The sequence below is a fragment of the Ptychodera flava genome, chromosome 2, assembly GCF_041260155.1.
Source record: "Ptychodera flava strain L36383 chromosome 2, AS_Pfla_20210202, whole genome shotgun sequence".
Taxonomy (NCBI): Eukaryota; Metazoa; Hemichordata; class Enteropneusta; family Ptychoderidae; genus Ptychodera; species Ptychodera flava.
Genome location: NC_091929.1, coordinates 9367727 through 9380083, shown reverse-complemented (window position 1 = coordinate 9380083; position 12357 = coordinate 9367727). Strand labels below are relative to the sequence as shown.

Here is a 12357-nt window from a genome sequence, read left to right as displayed (position 1 = left end):
CTATATTACCCCTAACCCATGCTTTTTCAACTACAAAGGGGCCTATTCCTCCAAATTGGATACTTTCAGCAAAGAACATGCTAAAAACCTGTCAGGGAATATTGTCATTTTTCTGGTTTTTGAATATATTGTGCTCTGAACAATTATGTCAACAAAATAAACAGAAAAAGGGGTTCCCATGCTACTTTTGAAGTTAGAGGGTCCCTAAAATACCCCTACCCCATGTTTTTCCCACAGCTGAATAGGGGCCTTTTTCACATTTTGATAATTTCAGCAAGAAATATGCTCAAAACCTGTCAGGGAATATCGTCATTTTTCTTATTTTTGAATATAATATGCTCTGATCAATTATGTCAATAAATATCAACAGAAAAAGTGGAGTTCCCATGCTACTTTTGAAGTTTGAGGGTCCCTAAAGTAACCCTACCCCATGTTTTTTTTAACCAAAAAGGGCCTTTTTCTCACATTTTGACACTTTCAGCAAAGGAACATGCTCAAAACCTGTCATGGAATATTGTCATTTTTCTGATTTTTGAATATATAGTTTCTTTGATCAATTATGTCAACAAAAACAAGAGGGAAAAAAGGGTTTAGCAAAGTACATGCTCAAAAATTATCAGAGAATATTGTCATTTTTCTGATTTTTGCTTATGTTGTTGCATTGGTTATATGTCAACAAATATTGAGGAAGTTTCAAGTGTTATTTTTTGAGTTACAGGGTGTCCTTTACACAAGTGTAGAAAAAAGAGCATAAGCAGGGTTTGACTGATTGATAATGTTGCTTTATTGCTTACTTCATATATACTTACATCATAGTATGATATCTTCTTATATAATCAATATTATATGATAAATATTTTATATCAATATTTTATAAATATTATGCTGTATTTACTTATTTGCTCTGGAGTGATTAAAAGATGGAGAATGAATCACCAAGCCAACTGTGCATACACACTAAAAGTATTTCAAGATACATAGATTGTTAAGTAAGGCATAGTTAGATGCCATAATACAAGCATAGTATGTACAATAAATATTCTACAAAATCTTTCAGTATTGTCTCAACAGCTCTGCATGACCTGTAAATGACCTCAAAATGACTGGTTTATATGCAAATAGATATTCCAATGTGTAAAATGATTTGAAGTTATAAGAAAAATTTGTAATTTGAATACCGGAATGACTACGTTAGTGAACAGAGTGTTGACATGAGTGACATTTCCAAACCAGCTGAGGATAACATAGGACCAAAGTCTCTGAAGCTACTATAGACATTGATACAAAATTTAGTATTTCCTGACTGTATGAAATTATCTCACTAAGGTCATCCTAGGGACCTGTTAACCGAATATTTATACCAGCGGTTGACACAGCTCTGGTGTGTTCTGTAGAGAATAACTTTTTGTGACACATGTATTGATGGAGAAGGTTGATATCTTTGATAGCTCATTTCAGGATGGCCTGACAAAAATGGTAAAATTAGCTGTAAAAATAAAAAAATTGAAGATTTCGTCATAATTTCAATATATTACATTAAGATAAATATCAAATCAGTAAGTACTGCGGTTCTCAAGATATTTGAGTGGACGGACGCATCACAAACGGACATACATACATACATACAGACTGACACCGGACGGATACCCATCCCAATAGCTTCTATAGACTATAGTCTATAGTAGTTAAAAATGGGACAGCAATAACTTCTAAGTAAATATCACAGATTGACAGCAAATGACACCCTATAAGCCTGCAAGAGAAAGTAGCTCAGTAGACGAGCAAAATTTCATTTGAGGCTGCTTGCTCAGCCATTCTCGTGTATGGGTGATTTTTAGTGTTTTTCATTTTGCGAAGTTTTGCAAAAATATTCAACATGTTTTGTGTTTTGCCTCACAAGGCAAATTCCTAACCATGAGAATGGCAGAAAGTATTTGAATCCTAGTACTATAGCTTTCACTGTTTCAGATCTGGTGCAGATTTGGAAGCAGCAGCCTCAAATGCATGATCACTGCATGCACAACACAAGTTGCGGGTACTGGATAGGTGTCCAGTTCTGCTTCAGGCACTGCACTTGCAACCCAGATTTCAAATAATCCTGGTCTTTGAAACTGAAGTAATGAAACACAATCACTTGGAAACATTTAGCACTCTGCTGCGATACATATACAGCAATTTGGCATGTCAGAACTTTTTGAACATGATAATCTTCCAAATTCTAGGGACGTCTACAGTCTTGCCTAGGCTCAGCGGTACTGTGTTTGTATTTGCGTCACTTCCGTATTTGTAAGATCACCAAAACAGCACTTCAGGTCTTTAGGTGTGTTCTTTCAAATCGCTGTGATTGGGTGAAAAGTGTTTATTCTAGGGTCAACGATACAGTTTTCAACAGTAATGAATTTATTTCACCTATTATTTATACTTAAGTTTGCTAATGCAATTGAGATGGGTTTGTCATGTCAGGAGAACTTTAACAGTTAAAGTTATCAAATATCTAACACAAGTCAGCATGGAGTTTTCCATAAATTTCAAAGTTATGATGCTAGACATACAGTATTGCTTCTGTGAGAGAAAAATTTACAAATATTATTGATAACTTGTTTTGATTTTGTCACCCTTTCTTTTCTATTTTGATTTTTCACTTTCAACAACAATTCAATGCCTTCTTCACCTTTCCTGTGGAATGCAAGCTCTAAATGGCCCATAGCAAGGCCACTTCTCGCAATTTTCTTACACATGCATTTACTTATACACCCTTTGAGTACAAGAGTATGTAAGGTTTGCATGTTTAGGCTTGTTGCCTTTGCATGCTCTACAGACTCCCTCACAAACTCCCATGTAAATGTAAACTCATCAAAAGATGGCTGTACCTTTTCAATAAGTTTTTTAAACCTTTCACATCTGCTAAAGCATCATGTGCACTGTAACTTTCTCCTACAAATTTTGAACAAGCTCAACTTGTGAGTACTTTTCACAATCAGGATATGAGGTCTTAAAGACTTTATACAAATCAACAAAGCCAGCAATGTGTGAAGACAATTGATCAACCATATCTGTTGCTACAGCAGCATTATATAAAACTCTACAATCAAATGACTTGATGTTATGTCCAACCAGAATACAAGGTTCTGGTCCAAGAAAGTCACACAATGTCAACAATGCTTGTTTTACAGGTACTGCACTGACAGGTTTTCCATTCTGTGTTAGGATTCCATTTTTCATTGCCAAGACCGGTCACTCTTGATGCTGGTTCACTTATTGGAATCCTAGGTATCACATACACATTCAGACACCCTTTTGGTCCAACAGCTGCAAGCTGTGTTATGTGTGATGTTCTTGCTGAAAAAGAAAAAAACTCATGACAAATGGCAAGATAATTTGTTTATGTTATTTTGGATTACAGTAAATTTCAATGAAAATTTCATTTGCTGAGTCAGACTTGCCCTGGGAGATGAGTAATAAACTGAAACTGACACTTGAGGCATTGATTGTCTTGTTGGTATGAAAATAATGTCATCTAACTATTGTCTGTAAACCATTGCTGATTTTGATAAGCAAGTCATGATCATTAAAATAATGCTGTCAGAAATTTGAATCATGGATGAACTTGTTCTGTTTCCAGTAAAAATTTGCTTCAGTTTAATGATTGATCATTGTGTGTACAGTTCAATTGCCTTTGTAGCCTCTAAAGGTATTAAGATGAAGTAGTGAAATGATTGCAATATCAGATTAAACAACACGTATTATCACATTGATAACAACAACACCTACCTGATCCAGTAGTCTCCAGGTCAAAATACACTACAGGTTGATCACTCAATTCTATTGGTTGTGGAACAGGTTCTGTAGAGAGGGAAGGTATCTCCTGTATATCTTGGGTTTCTGAATAAAAATAGAAACAGATACAGATAAAATATATGAGAATGAATGATTCAGTTTTTACTTCTAATGAAACAGAATATTCACAAAATAGTACAGCCTATGGTCCATGGCTAAATGTTTTAGGTATTTGGCAAATCACAAACTTTAAGCAGACATGAACTGAGTAACTAGTTCTACAATTATGCAAATAAAAAATTGCCATCCAGCAAATGATAGAGTACATCAGGTCACTCAATGACTATGTGCACACTTGTAGATGAAATGGTACATGTCATAATGTAAGCATTAGTTTTTGTGTGTTCATTTACAATATTACCACATCAATAAATGTCAAACTTACTACAAACCTTCATGCACATGTTTCATCAGTTTTATGACATTGAGTTGAAAGGTAAGTCAGTATATGCAGGGAGCCATATCAATACAAGCATTCAACTATTAGCAATTTAGAGTCATTTTACATTGATTCTAAAATCATTCATCTACATCTATCTGAATCCAAACTTTCATTCAAATCAATTATAAACAAGATTAAACAAGTAATTACTTTGAACAAGGTCAATTCCTGTTGTGTATGTGTCACCTTCACGGAGTTCTTGGACACTCTGTTGTAAACACTTGTTTGCCTTCAGCTTGATACGATGTTTTTGGCACACCGGGTCTGGCTCTTCATCCGTCTCTTTCTTTCTTGATTATCCAGATAGGACGCACGTGACACACAATACTTCCCTGGAGACATGACAATCCGTTCATTTACCTATGGCAAAACAATGACAAGTTTACAATGACATCAGTATAAATTTTTGAAATATTTTTGTTGTATTGTTAACTGAATGGGCTGTCTCGACTCCAGTTTGAAATTATTTATGGTCATAAGATACAATTTCTTGTATTTACCAAAATCTCAGAGAATAGAAGTAATTATACTTCATGTCCAGGGAAAGTGTGAGAATACAACTTCAAAAGCCAACACTTCAGGGTACATTTGTGATAAGAAGAACTACATAAATAGCTTCCTAGAGTGGCTAGACAGATCCAAATTGATGACACTATGAAAGGAAGTAACGGTAGTCTCATTGTCCCTGAAAAATCTATAAAATATGTGCAATGACCATAAGCAATGTGTAGATTGATGCTAACTCGATCCACATCACATGGTCACTGGGCTGGTTTGAAAAATGTTTGTAATTCTGGCATAAATATAACACTTGAGTCGCATTATGACCAGTCCAGTGTTACTGTCAGCTTATGGAAAACTAGCGTTTCTGTGCACTGACTATATTATCAAGCCATCTGTTCGCTTTGAGGTAAACGTGAGACTTGGCACTCGCGCGCGTGCATGAAACAAAAAAAGTAAAACATTCGTACTTACCAATTGCAAGTTTGGTATTTACATCCAAAATCGTTTTATTTGGTCCGTGTCTCAGGCCAAGGGAATAACGTTGACAAAATTACAAATGGGGTTGCAACACCTGACAAGCAGCCAGCTACCCAGTTTTTCCATGCCCAGACCATGACGAGTCTCGCTGATAGTGTCGGTCATCCGTAACGCCAGGCTGCATTGCTTGCAGCCAGATAAACCATCTGCAAGGATACCAAGATCAATAATTCGCCTACCATCTCTCCTCGTGGCACTGTAGGTTGTTGGCCGCCACGGATCGTAGACTTCATCATATTCACATATGACTACTTCATATGGGGGCCCGAACCGAGTTGCACGAGCAAACATAGACAATGGTCGTCAGCCGTTGTGGCCGCAGTCGACTCGACAAGAGTATCAGATTTTAAATTTTCATGACTAGCTAGGATTGCCATTTATCCTTGAGGGCCTCACAAACTCTTCTGGCTCTGTTTTGTGTTCGCTTGTGGTAGTGAATCTACCTGTGACTTTCAGCTGACTGGCACGACCAAACGACAGAGTTTCACTGATAGCGCGACGTAGTTTGATGGCTAATGGCGGTATGATACGCAGGGTCCAGTCCATTTACGGTACCTTCTTAAATCGATCACATCGATGCCAATATCAGTGGAAATTTACAATATTTTATCGTCACATAATTAATTTGATCATTCATAACAAACATCATCAAGTTAATACGTTTACCTTCATTTATGCGTAACACAGCCTAAATTTAAGATGTCGCAAATAATCTCCTTTTGCGATATTTAGCTCACTCTGTTACGACATAAATATTGCGCAACACCTGCGCAGACGTCGATTTTCGTACATAGTCCCCGTCCATAAATAGGAAGGTGCAGATTGTGTAGAGCTTTAAAAGTCATTACAGCAGTAAAATAAGTAATACGAAAGTCTATGGGCAACCAATGGAGACTAGTGAAAACAATTCGAGAGGAAACAGATGTATCGACACCTAAAATGACCCTGCCAGCTCTTTTCTGGAGTTTATACAATTTCTGGAGATTTGTTTTGGAAGTGCTACCCCAGACAGTGCAACAGTAATCGACTACAGAAAGAAATAACGCATTGTAAACCAAGAGTAGTACATTTCTCTGAGTAAAAGGGCGCAGTTTACGCAAAATTCCAATTCTCATAGACAAATTCTTACATAGCTTATTAATGTGATCATCCCAACTTAAGATGTTGTCAATTTGCACACCTAGAAGTGTGTGAGTCAAAACATTTACAATTGGAGTGTTGTTGATTTGAATAGTGAAAGGGGCATCAGAATCAGTAAAAAGCTTGATTTTAGGACGTGATGCAACAACCATACATTTTGTTTTAGTGGTATTAATTGACATAGCATTGTTGGAAACCCAGTTTGAAACCGGTATAAGATCCTCATTCAAACTGAAGTTGACATTTTCTATGGTAGCCCCGGAAACACACATGGTCTGGTCATCTGCAAACATTTCCAAATTGCTCCCATTGAGACACAGTGGAAGATCATTTATGAAAATTAAAAACAGAAGTGGTCCTAGTATAGAGCCCTGTGGGACTCCACAAGTAACTGGTAACACGTCAGAGTTTTCAGACATATAACTGACAAGCTGGTTTCTACCGGTCATGTAGGAGCGGAACCAATTTAAAGATGACCCAGTTACACCATAAGTAAAAAGTTTCTTAAGCAACATGTCATGATCAACAAGATCGAAAGCTTTACACAAGTCTAAAAACATTAAGCCACTGTACAAACCCTGATCCATATTGCTGAGAAGTTGATCGGTTAACTTAAGCAGAGCAGTATGACATGAGTGTAACTTTCTAAAACCAGATTGAGAGTCAACAATTAAGTTATTACTATGCAAAAAATTGTACAAACTATTATAAACTATTATAAACCTTTCAACTCACCAGCAAAATGAACGGTTACAAATGAATATTATGAGATCTCTGAGACACTATCAGAACAGTATGCAAACTTAAAGCTGATTTCAGAAACTTTAAACCTAAACTTGTATCTGACATCTATCACACATCGTCATTTCATTCGGTTCACACGACTGACTGTGGCTAAGTATTGGGGTTTCTGGATTTGTAGATCACAGTGAGCAGTGACTTCATGTCATCGCCGGACGCTTCTCTCTTCATGTCAATTTCCTTACAGTATATTCACTCAAATTCAAAACATTACCTAATATCTCATTATTTTCTGTATTGTTTTGTGTCAGATCTTCTAAAACTCAATTGATTTTTCAAAAGACGTCATCCTGTTTTACTCGCACTTCATTTAGAGTTCAAATCCCGGGTTAAAATACAAACCTAAGACCAGTTGAAACTGCATGTCGCCCTCTCTTGGTAAATCGGTAGATTAAGCATCGGGCGAATTCGCATTCTTCCATTCCTGTCATTTTTGAAGAATCATCATCACAGCACAGCTACGTTGATGTCGTCAAATAGCAACGTCGTAAGATGTAACTACGCAGTGTTCAGACGAGACTATATTAAGCTATCAAGTGCAAAGTTTGTAACATGTTCATACACAATACATATGTCGTCCAAAGGTTTTGTTAAATGTTGACTTCGATGGTAGGGGAATAAAATTTATGAAAATGGTTGGCTTGTCAATGCATATTGTATTCCTTGTGGATCCTTGGATGCTGGTGTATGTCTTGAATGATTACAAGAACATAACAGAACTGTTTTGAAAGTAATATCATGAAAACAATAGGAAAATGTTTCAGCTCTTGGGGATTTCATTTTTGTGTGCTTAACCAAGTTTATCCTGACATAGAACAGTTGCCTGTGGGAAATCCAGAAGCAAATTTCAGATGCAATACAATTCTCTCAGTGTATAGATACCTTGACCAACACCCCTGTCAGTGCATGGTGGCGCTATATATGAAATCTTACAACGCTACAGCGGCCGACCTTTCGGCATTCATTAAAAGTTGTACGATAAGTACTTGCGGTAATCATCCTTAAATGATTAAGAACACTTTGGACTACAATTTATGCAAAATCGCTATCTCATCAAAATAAAACATGTTGTTTTGCATTTTTTGGTGTTTTTGTTATCATTATTTAATTCTTAGGAAAAGAGTGCATTACACATACGTCACATGATATACAAAGGGAGAACACGATAAAAGAACAAAAACAGTTCGATGCAATACACACACACACACACACACACACACACACACACACACACACACACACATATATATATATATATATATATATATATATATATATATATATATTATATAAAGCATAGAACAGTTTCTGAAAACGATAAACTGCAACATTATAAAATAAAATTAATACATAAGTGGTTGAAATTTGAGTACAAAAGCAATATTGAGTAATCGTTCCTTATCAATGTCACTTGATTTACGAAACTTTGGAGAATTTATACCACATCCTTCTCAGAGCGCCACTCCCGCTTGGAACGGGACTTTAAGGTCAGGTGGGACATTCGCGCATTGGTTATATCTACATATATGATCTACAGTCACGTGTACCTTCAGTTGACATATTAACACTAATCTGCTGGCATCTGATACACATTTACCGAAATTTAAGGTATGGAATAAGGTTAAAGAGTTCATTCAATTCGACAGTCACTTATTGTTTTGTAAATGCCAATCAGTGTGCAAGTATCAGCCATCGTCTACCTGTAACTACGTATCCTAGGACCGCGTTGTCATGGTTATAATGAGTTGCTATAATTCCCATTGATACCTACAATTAACATTTAGTATGTGCTGAGACATTTCTGAGATTCACATTTTAGAAAACTGTGCCGAGAGAGAGGGTTATCTTTTACAAACCGAACTCAGTGAGGGGTGTCAATGTTTACAGAATGTAGTGGCTCAATAATTTTGGATTGAGTAGTTCCCCTCATTAGACATAAAATCCGATTATATTTAGCCCATGCCCTGCATTTACTTCTTCAACGAATATGTTGCCAATTCTGTTATACAATGCTGCTAAAGGGATCAAAATAAAAAAACAGTCGAATATGCAGCAGTCAGCCTAATTTCAGACAGCGCCCTCAACACTCTTCACTGTCATCATCATCATCATCATCATCATCATCATCATCATCATCATCATCGTCGTCGTCGTCGTCGTCATTGTCGTCGTCGTGGTCATTGTTATCATCATTGTCGAAACGATCATATAATTGTTATTTCTTTTATCCCTTTTTGTATCATGCATAAATCAATTTAAATTTACTTTTGGTACCGTGGGAGAAATGTACAATTATTCGTCATGTTTACAATGACTTTCGTTGAAGTAAATTTGTGTAACATAAAAGCAACCGGTATTTTTAGTTATTATTGTGTGTTTCAATTAATTTGATTTAAGCAGTATACCATATGCATAGCATAAATACAGTTACCATACATTTGTCATTTTATAGACACATGGCAGGATGGAGTTATCGCATAATATAACATCTGAGCTTAATCGTGGTTTCTAGAAAAAGCCCCCGGAAGGTGAACTTGGAGCTCATGCAAACAAAGTACGGCATATAATGATTTTTCTCGACTGAACAGAATCAGTTTTTATTTCTCATTTCAACTGTGAAGCACATTTGAAGGTAAAGGCACATCCTCATGCTTTAGTGAAGAAACTGGTTTTATCATGATATTCCATTAAGAGTCTCAGTACCCTTTAGACCATAGCTTAAAGATCACTCCTTTCTCCGTTTGTCTGAGTGCTGAAATTTCCAGCAAATCATGTTGTTTATCATGTTAGCTATATTTATATGAACGATATTCCGTGTTATATTCAGTCGCAAAATGTGAACTCCGAAAAGTACACTCTAAGGTGAAACGTTTGCCAATATGTTCGAACCGTAAATTGAGGCATAAATTATAAATTAATAATAGCATGTATACCTGACACCGATTATATCATGTTTTCAAGGTAAACTTTTCGACATAATTGACTACATTTACCGACATCTCAAGATGATGTTTAAGATCATTATACACCCGATGCTTCCATTCATAAACCATGTTTATTTGCTGTTTAAATTTGTTCACCTGGCGCTTACTGGGGTCCGTACGTTATAACTGTAATAAATAATTCACAAGACAGAGGGAGACTTCACCAGCTCGTACGACATGTGGCTTACAAAGTGTCATGATAGGATGAACAAATGGATTTTGCACTTTGCAATCAAATGAAAAAGTGTGAACAAACCAATCCAAAACTACTAATTAACTGTAACGGTTTTGCTCCCTGTGCCATGTTTCTTCCACAGCAAGCTCCGTGTTCAAACAGAAAAAGACATTCGTACTTTTGTTTTAGAGAGGGCAACATAGGCGTGCTGCCCGCTCATAGTCCTTCAATTTCACGGACCTTAGGTACGATAGATTGTCAATCATTTTTCGGGTAAAGCTTTCGCTGACTGCCCGCAATTTTCAACCTTTTCCCAGCATACCTGTCCCCGGTAGCCCATTGAATGAAAATCCAATCGTCGCACTTTAAGTACGCGAAATTGGTCGCCCCATTATCAGAGCACCTGTCGTCCAATCGCCGCCATAAGACATTATACCCGTACTTGTGGTATCGAAGATTGTCAGTCTTTTACCGGACACTTCTGTTACACTGCTCCCACCGCCTGACTTCCTTATTCACGCTCGTTATGTCCGGAAAATTGTCAACTCTTTATCGGATACACCTGTCGCCAATTACCGCCACCCGAGTTTCTAGACCTTGGCAATTTTAGTGGTCGGTATTGCCAAACCTTTACCGAGCACATTTGTCGCCTAATTCCCAGTACTCGACAACATTAGCTTACATCCGTTTTTGTCAAGACTTGGTTTGACCACTCAGGATCAGTACCGTGCAGACTTTCTTACATGTAAGCTTCTATCAGCCGTGGGCGGAGGGGGGGGGGGGGGGGGGGGGGGGGGGGGGGGGGGGGGGGGGGGGGGGGGGGGTATCAAAATCCCCGTAGAACCACAGGTTAATCAGACATAATTACTTTTAATTTTTTTTATTTAACAATTAATCAGAAACAAAAAGAACATAGCAATCAAACGAAGACAGAACAAAAATAAACATTTACAAAGCAAAACTATGAGGCAAAATGTGTACTAAATGTCCCCCACTTTTGTGTTTGTTTTTCCAGTGATGTCATTTGACAATGCTATACATTTTTCTGTATTGTACACTGACCTTGCATAATGTTTAAAATTAACAAAACTTGGAACAAAATTCGTGTATCTACATTTGAATATATAAAATTGTAAGTAAAACAAAGTTAATAATTGAGCTAGCCAATAGAATCTATGTCACCAAGAACACAATTTATAGCATTCAACAATAATTTTGTCTTGTGATGTCGTAACTCCAGTTCTTTACAGAGTTCCAATGTTGAGTTGTGTGTACACAATCCCAAACAAATGATAATAATCTTCTTCTACTTGTTCAGAAAATGAACAGATTGGCGATTCAATCAATCCCCAAGTGTGTAATAAGCGATTTGTTGGTAACATCTTCATAATAAGTTTGTATTGAAATTTCCTTAATTTAGTGTCAATGGTTATTTTGAAAAGAAGCAAAAAACTTTGTCAACTGGAATAACAATATCCAGAATATTATGCCAGTACATTAAGATGTTAGAAGGAATACCGATAGGTGTTTCTAAATTGATAAAATAAATGTACATATCTCTATTAATCTTTTCACCTGACATCCATTTATCATTTCGAAGGTCTGGTTTACAAACTAATAACTTTGATGAATTTGACTTTGTGATCATCGTAGTTAGGTTTCAAACCAGAAACTGTTGAAAAATCATTTCAAATATCAAGTAAAGCATTAAATGAATCTGACGTTGGCTTGACTGGAAAGTTCGTGTCATCAGCATATTATGATATTTTGTTCTCTGTTAAGGTAGCTTAATACCTTTTAGCCACTTTCAGATTTTTATTTTTTTCTCAATTGAACACGTCCCAAACCCCAATAAAGTATACATTTTCTGAAAGCCCTGATATAGAGCTATCCGACCAAGCACAGTACACGGTCATTATTTGCATAAGAGTCACGTG

General features: G+C 36.6%; 1 long non-coding RNA gene across 1 annotated transcript; it reads right to left on the bottom strand.

Moving 5' to 3' along the window:
* Positions 1-2379: 2379 nt before the first annotated feature.
* Positions 2380-5829, bottom strand: LOC139152819 (uncharacterized). The gene is made up of 4 exons (XR_011556725.1): positions 5255-5829; positions 4430-4639; positions 3772-3882; positions 2380-3339 (listed from the first exon to the last, which is right to left on the bottom strand). It is a non-coding gene; the product is annotated as an uncharacterized lncRNA (long non-coding RNA).
* Positions 5830-12357: the final 6528 nt, after the last annotated feature.